The sequence below is a fragment of the Festucalex cinctus genome, chromosome 3, assembly GCF_051991245.1.
Source record: "Festucalex cinctus isolate MCC-2025b chromosome 3, RoL_Fcin_1.0, whole genome shotgun sequence".
Lineage (NCBI taxonomy): Eukaryota > Metazoa > Chordata > Actinopteri > Syngnathiformes > Syngnathidae > Festucalex > Festucalex cinctus.
Window position 1 is genome coordinate 6686503 of NC_135413.1, and position 21424 is coordinate 6707926.

A 21424-nucleotide genomic window follows, 5' to 3' on the forward strand; every position below is an offset into this window, starting at 1 on the left:
ACGTTGGACAAAATTGATTCAAAATACATGAGCATTAGCAAGTAAGTGCCTCAACGTTAAGTATTATTTGTGATTGCAGAGTGCTTATGTACATTGAGGTTAACATTACCTGTGCTATTTGAATTAAATGTATCAGTTTGACCTCAACTAAATAGCATTGTATAGATGAGACATTTACATGCAGTTGCTCATGTTTATTTTATTTGTATTACTATTTTCTGTTCTACAGAAATCACGCGCACACACACTGCCCCACACAAGCAAATTAAACAGTCCAAAGGGAAAACCTGGTGTGGTTATTGCTCACATTGACAAAACTATTTGACATACTGCTGCGGTTATCACTCCTATAAATCAGTCATGCCAGCAAATATTTTTCCACATCTCCGTCAAAAAACATTACTTTTCTCACACTTAGCAGAACACAGCATTGCCAACTACATAGACCATGATACTTTGAGCAACAATAAATTGACTGGCCAAGCTGATTTCTTTGTCACTGCTATTATGATGTACAAAAAGGCAATATTGTGCTTTTTTCCAAATATATTTTCCCCTCTATATTGTGAGTTTTTATACAGAACCATGTGCTTTTTAAAAAAATATATATATATATTTCTTAAATGATCGCCAACCTCTCGACAATTTTGTTTTAATTATCATATCGTGAGGTGCATATTGTGATATCATTTTGCAACGATGTCGTTACATCCCAACTAGTGACCACAAGAGAGAAATGTAATGGAATAAGAAGAATACAAAACATGCCTTTTTGTCATAAGCAGTCATATATACCAACCTGAATGTCCTCCACTGTCCTTCGTTTAATGTGCTGCAATATTGTTTGCTCAAATATTATGTGTTGCACCGCTTTGATGTCACATTATTCATGATTTTGATTTGGCTATATGCACTCCACAGATGCCAGGTAAGTGTGTACAGTACATTGTAGCAATGAGAAGATACCTCTTTTAAAAATGTGTTGCCAGGCATTAAACGCCTTAACCTTCCAAGTAATAATTAGATCATCACATCCCCAACATTACCCAACAGAAATAGTGCCATTTACAGGGACTGACCTTAGTTAATGAGTGTTTTGAGCCACCACTTTTACACAGATACCATGTGATATTGAACAGAGCTGTCAAAAGCTGTGTGCAAGGGTTTTGCACAGAAGCCAGCGAAGGCGTGATAATGTCACAGTTGGGTGTGCTTTTGCAGAGCAGCTTCACAGAATCAGACAATTATATGCAAAATTATGTCAGCCTCTTGTGTGAAAATACTCATCAGACAAAGGTGCCACTTTTAACAACAAGGGTGAGAGAAGCAAGTCTAAGGTTCTGACAAATATATATTTCTTGGTATTCACTTCATTGAAAAATTGCAATAAAATTAATGTAAAATGAACTAGTATATTTATTCAGTGATTCTTCCCCATAGTCAATCAAAGAAATTTAGATTGATGCCTGTATTATGTCACTTTGATAACAATTCTGGTCCATTGTGCACTGACGACACATTCAAGGAGGTTTGGAGACATTTAACTGAGGTGGCATATTGCCAACATTCGCCCTGTTCTCGGCTTGACAGACGCATCATACATCATGCAAGTTCGAATAATACCACGAGGGCTGTCTGTAAGTGTGTCTACGGGGTGAACAAGCACTGGCAGATGTTCAGCAATGGAGGTCATTACATGTTATGTCCCAGCAATGTAATCACCACACTCAGGCAACCTGGTGTTTTTATTCAGGTCTCACAATTGTCATGCATTTTTGTGACAAGGCTGCCTGAGTATCCTGAATAAGATACTTGACATAAGAGATACAAGGTGTGAGGCATTTTTGCAACTGTGCAAAGAGATATAATTGTAAGCAGCCATGTTCACATTTCCCAACAAATCATTACACAATACGGTTGTCACGGTACTAAAATTTCTAACTCGATATCGATATCCACGAAAATATTCAATATTAGGCCTGCACGACATACCATTTGAACACCTGTGAGAGTGGAGGGGGGAAGGGTGACTGATTAATGGGAGGGGAGCACGAGGCAGGCGTTGTAGTTTGCTGCTTTTATGAAGCAAAACAAACATTTGCTTGCTCAAAAAAAAAAAAAAAAACTTTGCACGTCAAAAAAGTGTTTTTTTGTTTTTTTTTGTTTAAACTTTTGTTAATTTTGTTTTGTAAGTGCCTTTTTCCACAAAAACAGCATGTGGACTACAACTGCCTTTTCCCCTTCTTCTTCATTTCTCATTTAAATAAAATCGATTTTTGGATATTAATATCGATTCGATTCGATTCATAAATGAGAGTCTCAATTCTTTTATGAATCGATTTTTTTGGCACACCCCTTATATAAATATAAATATATATATATATATATATATATATATATATATATATATATATATATATATATATATATATATATATATATATATATATATATATATATATTGTTTTGTTTTTTTCTCTCAGTAATTCGACGGGGCAGACAACTCTAAAGGCCTCATTATACTTCTGCGTCAGGCTACGGCGTAACGGCGGAGCTCCGCTCGTGCGTTTGCCTTCATACTTCTTGTGCAATACACATCACAAGACACATCAGGTTCTGCTGCAGTTTACTCCAAGTAACGCCACAGAGGGGAGAGTTCTCTGCATTTTATGACCCATTCAGGAAGTTCAATTCAATTCAGGAAAAAAACCCAAAGCCAGGGGCGAGTTGACTCATCACCATGGCAATTATTTAATGCTAATTTGCAACGGTGTTGGCTTTAAACGTGCCAAAACACAACAGCCCCGTGCTTAGCAAGCATCGTCCCCCCCACCCCCGGATTTAGGATTTAGGGCTGACCATCCTAATGCCGATGTCAGACTACACAAAAACAGCCCGATTTCAGCCCGACCGACGTGTCGCGGACAAACGGGGCATGTCGTAAAGGATTTTGGGTTGTCTTGACGTAGCGTCGCCCGTGTAATGTGACACGTTCAACGACTGGTCGCCTGTTGTCCGGGACGGTTCACGACCATCACGACGAAAGTAGAATTTTTGCTCGTCTTGACGCATAATGTGACATACCTACGTCGTCGTCCGTTTGGTTCCACAGCATTGACCAATAGGGAGAGGGAGCGAAACGTCAATCACACACTGAACAGCACTTTATAGCTCTTTTTATTTATGTATACAATTGTTTATTTATTCGTTTATGTATTTATTTATTTATAACCTGGATATTTCATGGGATGGGGCCAGACAGGTGCATCTCGAGGGGGGGGGGAAAGCGCCCCGCTGCAGCGCTGCGGCTGCTTGGAGCGCGCACGCATCCGTGCAACCCATCAGGTAACGGCGACGTGTAAAGAGGACCAAAATATATTGTGACTGTTGTTCTAATAATTTCAGAGATTTGGGCATATGAGTAGGGATGGGCACATATTTAGTGAGGATCGATCACATTTTCCTATAGTCGGGCCAGGCCTGGCCACCTTAACTGTCACCCGCTCTCACTTGAAAGTTGTTTTTTTTCCCCTCGGAGTGAGTAGCGTACTATCCAATAGGCCGTTCTAAAACAAGTCAAATATGAATAAATGAAGCAGTAAAAAATACTCTAGCAATATAATTTTTCAGTGTTTGATAAAATAATAAAACAAGATGTCATCCCGCAAATTAATGAACAAAATCGGCTATATTGCCCCGTTGCATATAGGCCTAAATAAATTAAAATGCAGTGTTGGCTACTAAATCATATTTTAAACACTATTGCGGAGCAGGGAGCGCAAGCAATGCGATCACATCACACTTGTCCCATGCGTACTCCATTCACGCAAACACTCCCTGTCCTTGCCTCTTTTTTTTTTATTTGTCCCACCTCTCCGACAAACAGTGGCCGACGCATCTCTCTTGGCAAGACAACACGCGATGATCGGCAGGTGTCTTGTCGCGTTCAGACGTGTAGTGTGACTACACGCCCCATCCACGACACGGAGCGAATTTGTCGGGTAATGTGACAGCGCAACTGTCATGTAAGACAAAAAAAATCGCGTAGTCTGACATTGGCATAACTTTCAGTGAGCTGTCAGGCGTCAGCCGCAACCCAAAACTGGACGCTGTTTTGTCCACCTTTTCAGCCGTGTTGAGTCATGTGACTTCATGAACGAATCACGTCTTTTGAACGGCTCTTCGATGTGAACTGAGTCGGAGAGCCGTTCAACCCCCTACTACAACACCCAACACACCAACCTCGCCACCCCCCCACCCCCCGTTCCATGTACAGTGTTCCCTCGTTTTCCGCTGGGGTTAGGTTCCAAAAAATACCCGCAATAAATGAAATCTGCGAAGTAGTTAGCTTTATGTTTTACAATTCTTATAAATGTTTTAAGGCTCTAAAATCCCCTACCACACAATTTAGACACTTTTCTCATTGAGGCATTTACATGTTCTCACATTTCTCTCTTGTTCAAACATTGATAATGTTCAAAACTTCATAAATTTTATAAAATGGGTATATTACTGCAAAAAAATATGCAAAATTGCACTTAAAAAAAAAAATCCGCGATACAGCGAGACCGCGAAAAGTGAACCGCGTTATAGCAAGGGAAGACTGTACAGCACTTTGTATATAGTAATACAATTACCAGTAGTTACACAAACATGATCTATAAACCATTCAAAACTTTATTGTTGATGAAAATACACCGCAAGTCTGATGTACAGTGTTCCCTCCTTTTCTGTTGGGGTTTGGTTCCAAAAAATACCCTCAATATATGAAATCTGTGAAGTAGTTAACTTTATGTTTTAAATTTATTATACATGTTTACATGCTCTAAAAACCCCTTTTAAACCATTTTAAGAAGGCATAATGGAGCTGCAGTAAATGATGAGACGAGGAGTCGGAGAGCCACATCTCTCCACAAGAAAACGGACTGTTTACGCAGAAAGCAGGTAGGTAGTCTCTTTCAAGCATTTCATGAATATGATCTCTTTGAACCCAGAAACATGTAAGCCTCCCTAAAAGGCATGGTGAATATCTCTCACTTGCGGGTCACAACAGAGTTAAAATGTGAAGGTTGTGCAATCCAAATGTGGCAGAATCAACTGCTCATTTATCTCAATCATTCTCTCGACTCTCGAAGTTCACCTTTTCCACAAGCAAGAATAAATCACAAATATGGTCACAAGTAGCCTATTCTGTGGATCTTATTTCTTACTGGCAGGTCCTTGTCAGGGTTATCTTTCAATGTGTTTATATTGGCAAATAAAATACCATTGCAAAAGAATTACTGTGCACAAATCACTTTCAAGGTGAATAAGTCAGAAGCGGATCCACTGAGCAAACAAGCCCCAATTGTGTGTATAGCACGGGAGACGCACGCTCTGCAGACGTGCCTTAGCCAAAACTACTTCCGGGTAGATAGTGCGCATTTGCCGGCTGACCGCTGGCACAAAGACTGAGCAGTGAGCACGTCGTGCCACTTTAATGGAAGCCACCAAATGCCAAACCTCGATCCAGGATGACACAGTTGACATCAATGGGAATCCTGAGTCCACTGGTTACGTTTACAAGTGAGTGTCAAACTTTTATTTGAATTAGTCAAGCCACACAGCACGGATGAATTGTAGCAATTCACAGTACAGACCCAAGCAGTCACACATACACAACAACAACTAAGGAGCATAAAATTATTCATCACTAAAGCAGTTGCAGTACAATGTGAGTTGAATTCTCTTTTATTATTGCCAAGTTTGTTCATGTTGATGACTGTCACTAAGTTCTAATTAAAAAAACAGCACTTTACACATCCTTTTGGATTGATATTCTGCTTAGTTTTTCACTGAACCCATATGTTGTTTCTGTATATCATCGACATAACTCAACCTTATTTCTAAATCACTTTAAAACAGCCATTGCTGCATACAAAGTGCTGTGCATGGAATAGAAATTAGTCTTTTAGTAGACACAAGTGAAATAAAATAACACAAAATAAAATTAATTAGAGTATATATATAAGTAGATAAGTATACACCCAAATAAAATACAAAAAAAAATAATAATCTGTACAAGTATAGAAATAAAATAACACAAAATACAGAAGGCACCATAAAAAAAGTAAAGTGATGTGAAGTCTCATGCTGAGTCAAAGATCAAAGAATAGAGATGTCTGGCAAAAATGAAAGGAAATGTTGTCCATATCGTACAGCCCTAATCCAACACGCAAATGACGGCAACTGCTAGCCAATTCCAGATAGAAGGGGCTGGGTCACAGAGTCATTCATTCAGACATAGTCGTTTACAGAAGTGAAGAGTGGATTTGTTTCAAATGAACTTTTGAGTTGAATAAATGCAAAATGAACGACACACTTTTTTTCAGTTTGTCTTTTAGATTTCAGAACGAACTGCCGCTTTTAAGTGACAGAAAATATTTCTGAACACTTTTGCAGTTGTCACAATGCCGCTGTTCAACCTGATGAACATTAGATTTAGGTTGATAAAGTGTGCCCCCCCCCAAAAAAAGGTAATGCCCCCCCTACAATTTCTTTCTGGTGACGGGTCTGTTTGCAGAATTTGAGTATAATTGATGATTCTACACAATGCAATTAAACATAGTGTTCAAATTCTTTGCAGACTCAAGAGAATGGTGTAATTAAATTAAGTCGATTAAGAGGGTGCTAGAGGCTAAGGTTATAATTGTCGTCTTTCCCACTGAGAACTCCCAGCAGAAACCCACAATTGCTGCGTGTAACCAGAAATAGGATGTTTGGTGGGTTTTACTGAAAAGACTATCAATTTTAATCCATAAGTGCAAAGGAACTGCTCTGCTCTGCATTGTACTTGTCAAATTCAAACACTGAGCATTAGCAAGGGTGCTGCTTACATTGGGTCTGATCAGGTGGAAACAAATCACAATGCTTTGGCACACAAAATTATAATATTATAAATATTTACCCAACAGGCGTAATTACTATGTAATGAGATGATGACAATTACATTTATTAAGTAAATATACAGGAGTTTTGCAGCATGTGATGAACAAATTGTTACAAAACCCAACGGAGCAAACTGCATACAAAAGAATAATCACTTGTATTGGGAAAAAAAAATGTAAATATCTTGTTAAAATGTTAATCAACTTATTACTCTTCGTCTATGCACTTCATTTTGTGTGCGTGTATATATATATATATATATATATATATATATATATATATATATATATATATATATATGTATATATTATTTTTTTTTTTTTTTTTTTTATTTTTTTTTTTTCTGTCTATGCTACATAAGCATTAAGTAATCATACTATTTTTCCATGACCTGCTCTGGACAGTTTTCACACGTTTAGAGCTGAATTCCTTAAGAAGTGGACACGCCAGCCTTCACGTTGATCCATTGGCATGTGAAGAGATACATATTTCTACTTAGTGACATTTGTGCAGGTGTTTAGGTTTATGTTAGCCCTCTAATTGCAACCATGAATTGGTCAATGCTCAAGGATCCATAAGGCCTTGTTCACCTTGGGCACAGCATTATTAGCAATAAAGATGTTAACACTTTCATTAAAAAAAAAAAGAGCAATTATCACAGTTACTGTATGTAAGTGAAAAATGAAGGAATCATAGGAACACAAAATCTTATATAATGAATGACATAAAAAAGGATGCATCTGATGATGTTAACTGATCTGAACTCGTTGAGTCAATGGATGAGCTCTTTGCATCACAGTTTGGCAGTTAATTCATCCTATGTAGGAAGATACACTTAGGGTAATTAGGCCAATCGCTTACGAGAGTGGATGGTAAATGCTACGTCTGGTAGAAATCAATATCTCCTCAGTAGTGCATTTAGCATCAAATTCAAACAAACCACTCGGCTTGATATATGTTAATCAACTAAAGAAAAAAAAAAGCAATGCTCAAGTGGCTGTTAGTAATATCAACAAATACACCGTACATGCAAGAAGTAATTAAGCGTCTAACAGTAAGACAAAATATTGATATTGATACTGCATATACCACATCATGATCTCTCACTGGTGTGGAGTCCATACGAGTGAGAGAAAGACACACCAACATTAGGCATTAATATTTTTACCATTGAACGTTCCAGTGTAAACACTTAATTATGTGTTACCTGTTAATATGAAATGCATTTCAGTATTCTCTTCCTCATCCGGTCAATTCTGAAATGATAAATTACACCTGGTCTTTTCAAAATACACTGTCACAACTTCTTAATTGGAACTGCAACAAAGCTGCTGGGAATGCTTTTTGAGGCGCCAATGACACAAAAGCTACTAATGATATAGATAAGGCCACAAAGTGGTTTATTTGGTCAGGAAAATCTGTTAATCTGTAATATTTTATCTTCAACATTGAACAATTTCCATGTGTTTGTCTAATCTTGTATGAGAAGTTGACATAATTTAATTTGTGCATGCTTAGTGGCAGTGGTGGTGTACATCATTGGCCAGTAAATTGTATCAATCTAATTCACGTGCATGCAAAAAAATTGTAGGATTAGCCATAGTCTGTTTTGAGCAGAGGTGGGAGTCTCAGTAATTTTGCTGGTCCGTCATTCATCAGTCTTTATTTTAAGATGAACCAAACCATAATAGTCAGTCCGTCATCATTATTTTCACCGTGCTTCCGTCTTCAATTCAGTGAATTTCACCGGTCCGCTAGTCTGTCAATCCATCACAAACAAACAACAACAACAAAAAAACAGTTCACTCGATGAAAAATCCAATTTGATTAAAACGATAAACAGAGTGCACTAAATCAAATGACCCGGATTAGGGGTGTTAAAAAAAATTGATTCGGCAATATATCGCGATACTACAGCACGCAATTCTCAAATCGATTCAATAGGCAGCCGTATCGATTTTTTAACATCCATTTTTGATGGAAAAATATTCAACAAAACATCTAACTTTCACACCTTAAGCATGGAAGAATGTTATATTAATGGAACATTAAGCCTTAATATTTTATTTCAATGCTGTTCAAACATGAAAAATGTTAAATACAGTGGCTCACATTTATAAAACTGAAGTTTCAGATCAATAAATAATACATTTTCATACAAATCTTAAAGTGTACATGTATAAGTTTACTGAATGGTATTTTCTAAATTTGAGTAAAAAAAAAAAAAAATCGCAACAATCGACTTGTAAATTCATATCGGGATTAATCGGTATCGAATCGAATCGTGACCTATAAATCGTGATACGGATCGAATCGTCAGGTACTAGGCAATTCACACCCCTAACCCGGATCCATTATCAGGCTTCTGCATGTCTTGCTGATGAGCTGATCATTTGAATCAGGTGTGATGCTGGAGGAGGAAAACATCTAAAGAAGGCTTTAGTTTGGCGGAAAACAAACAAACAAACAAACAAAAAACAACAACAACAACAACCAATCACCAATTGGATTAGAAGATAGAATAATATATGTATTTTTAAACAACTTTTATATTTACTCTACAGTCGACTGCCGCCATTCGTGGGGAATAGAAACTGGCCCAGCCCACAAATAACAAAAAATTCACATATAATTGACAGGAATTGAAATGCATGGGGAAAAAACATTATTAGTTATTTAAAAAAGGCAGATAAACATGGAATATAACGTAATGTCTTAATTAACCCGATCGTTCAACGACGGGTGAATTATGACATTACTGCCAATCACCGATTTTGCATAAAATGCAAATTATGGGTCAATTCCGTTCAGATCAGATCATATTGGTGTAAAGTCTAATCTAACACATGCCGGATAGGAGACCGGTGTTGGTGACACCTGATCCATAGTATCTTCTACCACAAATTATGAGTCTCAATCAAGCATGTAATGTTTCTAAAATGGCTGAGAAAACTTGCCAGTAATGCTGTCCACAGCACCTGTGCATCTTTATTGACTTGCATTTCCTATTCATGTCTGTCTACGTGCATGCAGGCAGAGTTTGTCAGCGGCCCAGCAAGGCAACCTGCCAACAATCTGGCATTTCATCCAGACACTACCGCTTCTTCTCTACGCAACAACTCCTCAATCTCACTTCACCTCTGCCCTGTTGATGTAAATGTCAGTGCAGTTGCCTGAGCATAGGCCCACAAAGACACATCCACACACCAAGATGCACAGGAATACAGAGAATTGATCAGGCTGGGCCTCTGACACATGCGGCTGGCAGGTCAGCAACTGAGTCATGAAACCATGTGGTCCCTGGCATGAGTTACCGAACCTTGACTGCACCTGCTGGGCCTGTAGAACAACGTTAGACTGGTAAGTACAGAACCGCACCATTGAAGGGGAAAAGCAGAGCCAGGGGGATAAGAAAGAAGGAGCACTGCTTCTAATGGATAGTAGTGGCAATATTAGGAAATAAAATAAAATGTTTAGCATTGAAGGGAAAGTAAATACAGAATTACAAGGCTACAGCAAACAGGACTGAGGATGTACAGTTCATTTAGATTTAAATCAAGTCCTATTAATTCATTTGCTCCCAAAAAACGTATAAATACATTCTAGTTTAAATGTTACTATGGTCCCAAAATGTATTAATACGTTTTGTATGTTTTTTGTTAGTTTTTTTTGTTTGTTTGTTTTTTAATGCTAGAGCATACAGAAGGCTTTGATGCAACCTCTGATCTGAAGAGGTCGCTTCAAGCAATGGTAATTATTACAAAAAACGGCCAGCAGGTGGCAGCAGAGTATAAGAGTTCAACTAGGGCCATGTTTAAACAAGCTGATTTCCCCACAGTTCGAAGCAGATTTGTGAATAATGATGGTTGAGGTGAGGATGAGGATGAAATTGAGATTCATGTTAAAAAAAAATTGAACGATCCCTTTAACTTTCATGCCATCAGTTCTCCTGCACACTTTGTAAACGATTGCAACAACCTCTTTACACCAGTGTTTTGAACAGATTTGTGAATGAGGAAACTAAGCTACATTGTAATGCTAACTGCTGCAAAACGGAAACAGATACAAATATTTTTTTGTGTTGAAAGAAGAGACTGATCTTTCTTTTGGTAGGTTCCATGTTTTTATAGCCACAATATAGAACAATATTCTGTGGGACACTCAAAATAAGTCAAAAGCCAGTCAAACAGCCGGGAGCGAAGGAGGGTTGCATCAGTTAAAATGGCTGGGAGTGAATGAATTAAAGTCAAACACTCATCAGCATTACACTATTATGATCTGTGTGTGGCAAAAAGTAACATAATCGCAGATGAACACAATATTAAGAAATGTCCTGCCTTGTCCACCTCTATTAGAAAACACGTAGGTACTGTAGATCGTGGTTCTTAACATTTTTTTTAGTGATGTACCACACGTGAAATACTTGTTTCAGCCAAGTACCCCCTAATCAGCGCAAATCATTTTTGGTTGAGAAGAACAAATAAAAAATAGACTTAAAACAAAGTGTTGTGCGTGTGCCATCGTCTGACTTCTTAAACTAGGAATTTTATTTCTATTGTGGTCTCTCTGGATGTATTTGGAAATTAAAAGATTTAACGTAATAAAATAAAATAAAAAACTTAATTACAAATAATGATTTGTGCAAATAAAAAATATTAACACCAATAAGTGTCCTCCTCACATCATACTAAAGATCTAAAGATCTGGTCTAAAAAAGAAATCATTAACTTAATTTTAAATACAATTTTCAAATGATCACCAAGTGGCATATGACAGGTTGGATCGAACCATTCTGGTTTGGGGAGACTGGGATTTTAGGAGGAAATAAATAAATTGAATATTCTACTTATATTTAAAAAAAAAAAAGAAAAAAAAGACATATTTTCCTGAAATTTATAAAGGATTTTTGGATGGATGCTGCTTTTTTTTTTTTTTTTTTTTCCCGCACGTACCCTTGAAGTGCCTTTACGTACCCCCATTTGAGAACTACTGTTGTAGAAAACCTGCAGTGAAAGCATAAAAATCATCATTAAATATCAAACATAACATCCACATTACGGTATCACTATACTAACATACTATTATACTAACGTATCATTAGTATTAAAGGAACACTTTACTTATTGATCCATTTTTAGCAGCAAAAAGTTGCTACTTTTTCAATAATTAATTTGGTGACGTGATTATTTTTTTATGTACATTTAATAACTTTTAAACCGATGTTAAAATGAATCGAACGCCGGCATGTTTGTTACACGTGACTAAATAACCCGGATGTTTACGTCACTAGTGTGTAAACGCTACACTATGGAAGCACTATGCAACGCAGCCGTGCATCTCGCGTCAAACCCGGAAGGATTAAACCTTATCGCTTCGAGCCAACACGACAAAATAACACTACCGAAGGAAAGTCTGCCTTGGATGTGAAAGTTGTGGCGCCAGATGGTCTTTTCGGGCACAAAATAAACTTTGACGAACGAGTGAATCAGGCGGGGGGGTGAGTGGTGTTCGTGCGGGAGCTGCACATGAATGGACAATCCGCAAATGAATGTGTGCTGTCTGGAAATGAAAAAACTCGAGGATCGGTTCCTTGCGGACAATCTCAACTGCATCCTGGAACATCAGACATTCAACATGGCAATACTAAATAGACATTCTCAGGATAGCTTTGGTTGCGATGAAAGATGTGAAGAAGAAAAGTCTTGGAGGAGCAAATATCCAACAGGTAATGTGACACACAGTACGAGCAATGCAAAACGTGTGGAACTGACGAAATATTTCAGGAAAAAGAAAAAATAGTAAAATTAAATGTATCGTCGTTACAGCACCCAACCTCCCCTAGCTGTTTTTTTTTTTCTTTTTTTGCGGAGCGTCCCACTGCGGTCAGGCCAGCCGCCACTCGAAAAGACGAAGTCAAGCCAGCCGCCCCAACGATTGTTAATACTGTGCATTACGGTAACGTGCCGACGTGCCCCTGCGTTGGCCACCTTCAAATGAATTATGAAATAAAACAGTCCGTGCAGTATAATAACGAATGCCCCCCCACCCCCGAAACATGCCTACCTTTCGCTTTACATTTGCTTCGCTTCTCCGAGATCTTTCAGTGGCCGTAGGGAGACCTCGATTTGTGCCGGCTGTTGTGAGAGTGAGCTCCGTGTTGCTAGCAGAAGTAGCCGCCAGAGATCCTCCATCGGCTTGATTATTTCCCACGTCTGGTTCTTTAAAGATACTCGGTACTGCGTTGGGCTTTAGTATTAGGCGTGTGGCGTACCCCATCTCAAATTGTAACATATTTTGTATGTAAGTCCTCATGCCTGAAATGTTCGCTGCGCGCACGCCTGCTTGTCCTTCTACTCATGTCGGTTTTTTTTTTTTTTTTTTTTTTTTTTTTTTTTTTAGGGGGTCTCGCGGGTTTTTCCTTGCCGACGCCTTGCAAAATTTTGCAATACACAAAGGCATAAGTGACAGTTTGTGTCCTCCCCGTTGTTATGTCTGCGTGAACTACTGTTCGCCAAGCGAGTATACACACTAGTGACGTCACCACTCGGGGGCGTTGCAACACGGAAGTACTTCTATGTTGAAGAAAAGTTAAATAAATCAATATAAGGGTGTATTCTTCAGCTCTTATGCATTTTTCGTAGCTAAACTAACTATTTACTGCCGATCAAGCCATACATGTAAAATTAAAGGAGCCTTCCTTTAAGGATGGACGAGTAGCGATGCCAGCTACTGAGCAGATATCTGGCCTTATTTCAAGGTATCAGCACTCGCGACGGTAGCCAATACCGGTATCGCATCCCGTCAGGGTGCGTCGGTGTGACATTTTCATCAGATTTGTTGAATCGGCATCACATTTGATCACTGCGATTGGCTGTTAGCTAGCAAATCAGCGCATGGGGCAAGAAGAGGACGTGACAAATGTGGATAAACAGTAAGTCTTAAAATAAGTCCGTGTTACAGTATCGCTCGTTTTGCAAATTATCACCCTCCGCATTTGGGCGTGAAGAAGAGAAGATGAATCCATCACTATATGATATATAAGGTATAATTTACTGTTATAGTTCACGATACTCTGTAAAGAGCCCGAGAGTGTGCTTCACGTAGGAATACATCGTGAGAATGCATTGTTTACGATTTCATATCCCGTCCCTGGAAGAGCTTTCCGGTTGCCTTTTCATTAGCCACATTAGCATTCGAGGCGCGGAAGCTGCTGCTAAATGATGGCAACACGTGATGTATAATACATTGTCAGCACAATTAAGTGGATTTTATTTTAGTAGACGCAATTATTGATTGAATTTAATTTCAAGACGACGTGATGTTGTTGATGTCAGTGACGAGTCGAATCAACCATTACGCCGTGACATGCTGTTGGGAACAATGTCAAAATAAGCGCACTGAGGCATTGATGTCCATAAATGATTTATATAGTAAGATTTATTTTGAAGTTGGCCTTCTCACCGCATGTTACTGTCATGAACAAGTGTTGCTGCGACAGTCTGTTTTCCCGACCGTGTATGCAAAATAAATATTTTAAAAAATGCCTTGGAAAAAAAATAGATCTCGTGCTGTGCAGGGATGCAAAATCTCATGTTGTTCTAATCCCGCGAGATCTCATAATACAAGATCTCGTAATGTCCCCTTCCCCCTAGTTCCAAAATCCCATTTTTGTCCCTGACACAGACAATGGAAAGCGGAGATTCAATTACAGAACCTTCTTGCTCTGAGGCACCACAGAAACTCTGACCACTCTGCTACAACAAAAAGAATACATTTGTATCAGAAAAAACATTCTCTCACTTCGATCTATGACAACAGTCAAATCTTTTCATGTTGAATTTGAAAAAAAAAAAAAAAAAAAAAAAAAAAAGATGCATAAACCGTTCCAGTCCATTTCTATTAAGAGATCTGAGAGCCTAGGCTGAGTTAACAGGCAGAACACTTTCCCCAGCACATAAAAAATGCTTCCTCTAACAGACCATTGGCTCACAGGTAATTGGCCTGCTGATTAATTCAAAGCACCTGAAAAGCTTCCTGGCCCAGACGGGCACATAATGTGGGCTCATCTCGCACCACTCCAGAAACGGATTTTGCTTGGAAACTTTTACTGTTTCCAGGCTACTCAAGCAGGCAGCGTCCATTGGCATGCAAATTCATCATCCCTGAGGGGGTTGTAAAGTTGCGTGCTAAGTGAGCCGGTATAACCCTGACGGTATGATCTCCTCAGCGTCAGTCTGCTCAAATCCCTTTCCTAGTTGACAAGCTTGTCAATATTTCTACCTCACGTACACAACTCATTTCACTGCACACGAGCGGGCAGAGGAGTCTGAGGTGAAGGCTCGAAAAACAACAAGAGTGTCAGCTGCAGACAGCAGCTGCTATCCAACAGAACTCATTTGAATGCACTTTGCCTCCTCCCTGTTGAGGTTTGCCACGTTAGTCTAAACACTTTCAGCTTTATTACGATGACATGTTCACTCACCTTGAAAGGACTATTTGTCTCATAGCTTCGCAAGGTAAACTCAATTGAAAAAAAATATGTTCATATACTATTTGAAGAGTCGCTCAGTCTCTTTGTTTGGATGTTTCTTGTGTAAATTTAAGGCACCTCAAAGTTGTGCAAATTAGGCATTTGGCCATGACAGTGCCAGATAGAAACCTGATATTTAGCGCACAGTCCTGAAGTCTAAAGAGAGCCACACTGACAAGAAGTGTAATCATTCTCAATTGGGGTGAATTCAAGCCAATTGGAGCATTTGGACGCTATTACCTTTTCTTTCAATGGCTGCAAATTGTGGTATAATTCAAGTTGAGACACATTTCATCAGAAACCTCACACTTAAACAATCTTCTCCGAGTATTGAGGCAACCAATGAGACACGGTATTAAAGACAAAGAATAGTAAAAGTACATATACTATTTAAACGTGCTTTCTCCCCCATGTGACACATGTCAATCAGTGGTGTAGTCCAGGGTGTATGCGGGTATACGGTGTACAGTGGTACCTCTACTTACGAATGTCTCTTCATACGAAGTTTTCGAGTTACGAAACGCCTCAACAGGAAAATATTGCCTCTTGTTCCGAAAGAAATTTCAAGATACGAAAGGTAAAAATACAGTACCGAACGCAACATACTTTCTGGCATCCCATTGGCAAAGAGGAACCCTACCATAGGTATCTATGAGCGTAGATAATAGATCGGTGTCGATGCAGCGTCCTCGTCATTCATCCCTCGGGCCATGAGGCGTTTTTCGAAAATGTATTAACTAACTGCCGACAAATTTGTGCAAAAATTCAAACAACTGGTGATTGATGAAGGCACAGTAAGTTTTTAATTGCGACGAGACGGGCCTTTTTTTTTTTTAAAGATGCCTCGCCATAACTGAATTTTCCGTGAAGTTTCGGAATTTGTTGAAAAGAATCACCTCGAAAGTGTTCACCAGTCGGGCGATTGCTCACTAAGATGATGTTTGCCTTGGACATTTTGGACAAAGAAAAAAAAAAAAAAAAAAAAAAAAAGCATCCTTGGATCAGTTCTTTACAAAACACGAGGCAAAAAACACTTCTGAGAGAGAACATGAACCAAACATGTATTTGTTACATGTTTTGATGCATTTATATGCTTTATAAAACATTTATGTCTGAATTTTGGGAGGCTTGGAACGGATTAGGGCATTTACATGGAAAATGCGTCTCTACTTACAAAATTTTCTACTTAAGAACTTTCTTACAGAAGCAATTAATTTCGTAAGTAGAGGTACCACTGTATACCCAATTCTTTTTCATCTACCCACTTCTGAATCCTCCTGGATGCACAGTTTTTGCACACCATTCCATGACCCACCCTCGCTACCTCTGATTGGTGCACTAGCTGTCTTATTGTTTAATTAATGGCATGAGGGCTGATCCGCCAATCAATGAATGAGTAGGGCGGGCCATGTGGAGTACCAATATGTATCGGTAAAAAAAAAAAAAAGAAGAAATTGACAAGGCGGGGTCAAGTAGGACTCAGACGCAGGCGTAAGGTAGGCCACCAAGGCAGCAGGTTTATTTCCGGCCAACAGTGGTCTCCTCTCAAACTGAGAGGAGAACAGGGAGGGGAAAAAGTGGAGAACAAAAAGCGCTCCACTAGGGAGGAAAAAACAGGCAAAAGGTACTGGGGACAACAGAAAGCGCTCCGCTAGGGAGGAAAAAGGGCACAAGGCAAAAGGGGTAACTAAAGGCGCTCCAAAAGGGAGGAAAAGGCACAAAAACAAGGCAACAACGCTAGGCAACATGAACGAGGACATAAGGACTGTGGACGCTTCCATGCACTGACGGTGACACTTCGGCACTGAGGGGAGAATGCAGCTGGCTTTTATTGTGTGGGTTGATTGGTGGCAGGTGGTGATAATCATGAGCGGGGACCGGTAATGAGTGAGCGGCAGGAAGGGCAAGTGACCTGGGGTGAGAGGAGAGTAAGGATTTCAAAGTAAAACGGGAAACAGAGACACAAAAATAAAAGCATGAACCGCCACGCCTGGTGGCGGCGTGACAGTACCCCCCCCTCAACGGCCGGCTCTTGACGGCCCAGGAATGTCAGGGTGTTCAGCATAAAAATCATCAATTAAAGAGGGATCAACGATGAACCGGGAGGGGACCCATTGTCTTTCCTCCGGGCCGTACCCCTCCCAGTCGACTAGGTATTGTCTTCCGCGGCCCCGATTACGCACATCTAAGAGTTTCCTAACCTTGTAAACGGGGCCGCCTTCAACCATCTCTGGGGGGGGTGGGTCGGGTTCGGAGGGCACAAGTGGGCTTTCGTGGACCGGCTTGACTTGACTGACGTGGAATGTCGGATGAACTCTGAGGGATCTTGGCAGGCGGAGTCGAACGGCGGCGGGACCTATGGACTTGGTTACTGGGAAAGGCCCCACAAATCGCGGGGCCAGCTTCGGACATGGTACCCTGAGTCTGAGGTGTTTGGCTGATAGCCAAACTCGCTGGCCTGGGCGGTATTCAGGTGCCGGTCTCCTTTTCCGGTCGGCGGCCCTCTTCACCCGGTCTCCCTGGCGTTGAAGCGCCGTCCGGGCCGCCGACCAGACTTTGTGGCACCGACGGATCATGGCCTGGACCGAGGGAACCGTTGCCTCCTCCTCCAGTTCAGCGAAAAACGGTGGATCGTAGCCGTGGACGCATTTAAACGGGGTAAGACCTGTGGCAGATGTGGGCAATGAGTTGTGTGCGAGTTCGACCCATACCAGGTACTTGCTCCAGGTGGTCGGGTTCTGGGAGACAAGGCATCGGAGACCGGTCTCAAGCTGTTGATTTAGTCGTTCTGCCTGTCCATTGGCCTCAGGGTGGTATCCAGAAGTAAGATTGGCTTTGGCTCCTAGGGCTTTGCAGAACTGTGTCCAGAATCGGGAGACGAACTGTGGTCCACGGTCGGAGACGATGTGCAAGGGAAAACCATAAAATCGGAATATGTGGTGGATCATGATGTCGGCTGTAACTTTGGCGGATGGGAGCTTGGATAGTGGAATAAAGTGAACCATTTTGGAGAACCTGTCGACAACGGTGAGAATTGTGGTTTTACCATGGGATAGGGGCAGTCCGGTCACAAAGTCCAATGAGATTTCTGCCCATGGTCTGGATGGGATTGGTAGAGGCTGAAGAAGGCCCATCCGGGACTGAGTCGAGGACTTGTTGCGGGCACAAGTGGGACAGGCAGCGACGTACTCTTTTACGGTGGTTTCCATTGCCGGCCACCAGAATCTCCTGGCAACAGCATACATGGTCCTGCGGACTCCAGGATGACAAAACAATCGTGAAGTATGGGCCCAGTGTATTACCTGGGCCCTCAGTTCCTCAGGCACAAAGAGTCGGCGTGGTGGGCATGACGTGGGGGGAGTGACGTTCCGTAGTGCCTCTTTGACGTCGTCCTCAATTTGCCACCTCATGGCCCCGACTATGCAGTCCCGGGGCAGAATGGTCTCAGGCTCGGCTTCCAGTGGTTCGGACTCGTGAATTCTTGATAAAGCGTCAGCCTTGATGTTCTTACTGCCGGGTCTGTAGGTCAGAGAGAAAACGAAGCGGTTAAAAAACAAAGACCATCTGGCCTGTCGAGGGTTGAGTCTTTTGGCCTGGCGTAAGTATTCCAGATTTCGGTGGTCGGTCCAAATCACGAAGGGGAGTTCGGCGCCTTCCAGCCAGTGTCTCCATTCTTCGAGAGCCACCTTCACAGCTAGGAGCTCCCGATCACCGACCGAGTAGTTGCGTTCCGCTTTTGATAATTTTCGTGAGAGGAAAGCGCAGGGATGTGTCTTGCCGTCCTCTTGACAACGCTGGGACAGGACTGCCCCAATACCAATACTCGAGGCGTCCACCTCCACCACGAACTGGCGCTTGGGGTCAGGGACTCTGAGGATAGGGGCATTAGTGAAGCGAGCTTTTAAGTCCTTGAATGCCCCTTCAGCTTCCGTGTTCCACCTAAATCGAACTTGCGGGGAGGTCAAGGCGTGCAGGGGGGCAGCAATGGTGCTGAAGTTTCTGATAAATCGCCGGTAGAAGTTGGCGAATCCGAGGAATTGTTGTACCTTCTTTCGTGAGTCCGGCGTGGGCCAATCCCGCACGGCGCTGACCTTGTCCGCTTCCATCTCCACTTTTCCGGGTGACACGACGAATCCCAAGAAGGAGATGGAGTTGACGTGGAACAGGCTCTTTTCTGCCTTCACGTAAAGCTGGTGATCCAGCAGGCGTTGCAAGACTCGGTCCACGTGGCTTCGATGGCTTGCTTGGTCAGGAGAGTAGATTAGGATATCATCCAGGTAGACATACACAAAGTGGTCGATGAAATCTTTGAGTACTTCGTTAATCATGGCCTGGAAGACTGCGGGAGCGTTCGTGAGGCCGAAAGGCATGACCAGGTACTCGTAATGTCCCCGGGGAGTGTTAAAACCAGTCTTCCATTCATCTCCCTCGCGGATCCGGATGAGGTGATAGGCGTTGCGGAGATCGAGCTTCGTGAAGATTCTAGCTTGTTGCAGCTGGTCAAACACAGAGGACATCAATGGCAAGGGGTACCGGTTCTTAACAGTGATGTCATTCAGGGGACTGTAATCAATGCATGGGCGTAGGGATCCATCCTTTTTACTCACGAAGAAAAAACCTGCGCCTGCAGGTGAGGAAGACGGTCGGATGAGGCCGGCCTTCAAGGAGTCGTCAATATAATTGTTCATGGCTTGGCGTTCGGGTCCTGAGACCGAGTACAGTCTCCCCTTGGGGATGGTTGATCCGGGGATCAGGTCAATCGGGCAGTCATACGGTCGATGGGGAGGAAGAGTCATGGCCTTGGTTTTGCTGAAAACCTCCCGCAGGTGGTGGTAGCAGGAGGGAACGGTGTGCAGGTTCGGGTATTCCTCTTGAGCGGACGAGGCGAGGGACACCTGGTGAACCTGGGCTGTGGTGTTCCGGGGTGCGGGTTGTTCCAATCTGTGAGTCATGCAGTCCTTTCCCCACTCCAGAATGACTCCAGAGTTCCAGTCGATTCTGGGATTATGTAGACGCAGCCAAGGGTGACCCAGAACCAAAGTGGGGGAAGCAGAATGGAACACATGGAAGCGAAGGGTCTCGAGGTGCTGTCCGATGTGCACTTCCAGAGGTTCAGTGATGTGAGTGATTCTGAAAAGTTCCTTGCCGTTCAGCACTCGAGCCTGGATGGTTGACAGAAGTGGCTCGGTGGAGACTCGTAGTTGCCTCACGAGCTCCCAGTCCATGAGGCTCTCGTCGGAACCGGAATCGATGAGGGCTGACAGATTTGTGGTGACATTGTGGTGGTTTATCTGCATTTGCGTGAGCCTGTGGTTCTTGGCGGGTCGGGGTGACGGAGGACTCACCGGTGACCCGCTCTTCGTGGTGCAGGATCCCACTAGGTGGCCAAGACCACCACAATAGAAGCATCGGCCCTCTCGGCGGCGGCGTTGTCGCTCCTCGGGCGTTAGCCGGGCCCTTCCCAGTTGCATGGGTTCCTCTCTGGCGAAGTCCACCTCTCCTGGTTCAGGTCGGGAAGGAAGGATGGGTTGCGGCCTTCCGGGCCCCGGTGGTCGTGACCAGGGGGTGGGTTCCTCCCTCCTTCGGAGTCCGCCGATCTTAGCCAGTTCCCGGCGACGATGATCGGTGCGGATGGTGAGGGAAATCAAGGCGTCCAAGTCCGCGGGGAGATCTACGGGAACCAGAAGCTCTTGAATGGCGGGTGAGAGTCCTTTCAGAAAATGGTCGTGAAGTGCGATGGCGTTCCAGCCACTGCTCGTTGCCAACGTTCGAAAGCGAACTGCATAGTCGCTGACAGATTCGTTGCCTTGCTGAAGTCGGCTCAGTGCTCGTGCCTTCTCTCGGTCATTATTTTCTGGATCAAAGACTTGGCACAAAGCGATTCGAAAGTCCTGTACGCTTTGGCAGACCGAGGAACCCCTGGCCCATTCCGCGGTCGCCCAGGTTTTGGCCCGTCCCGTCAGGTGA

At 42.2% G+C, this 21424-nt stretch overlaps 1 protein-coding gene across 1 annotated transcript in view; it reads right to left on the reverse strand.

The window, feature by feature from the left end:
* Positions 1 to 21424, reverse strand: part of cdh13 (cadherin 13, H-cadherin (heart)) — a 511818-nt gene that overhangs the window by 369854 nt on the left and 120540 nt on the right. The window lies entirely within an intron of this gene.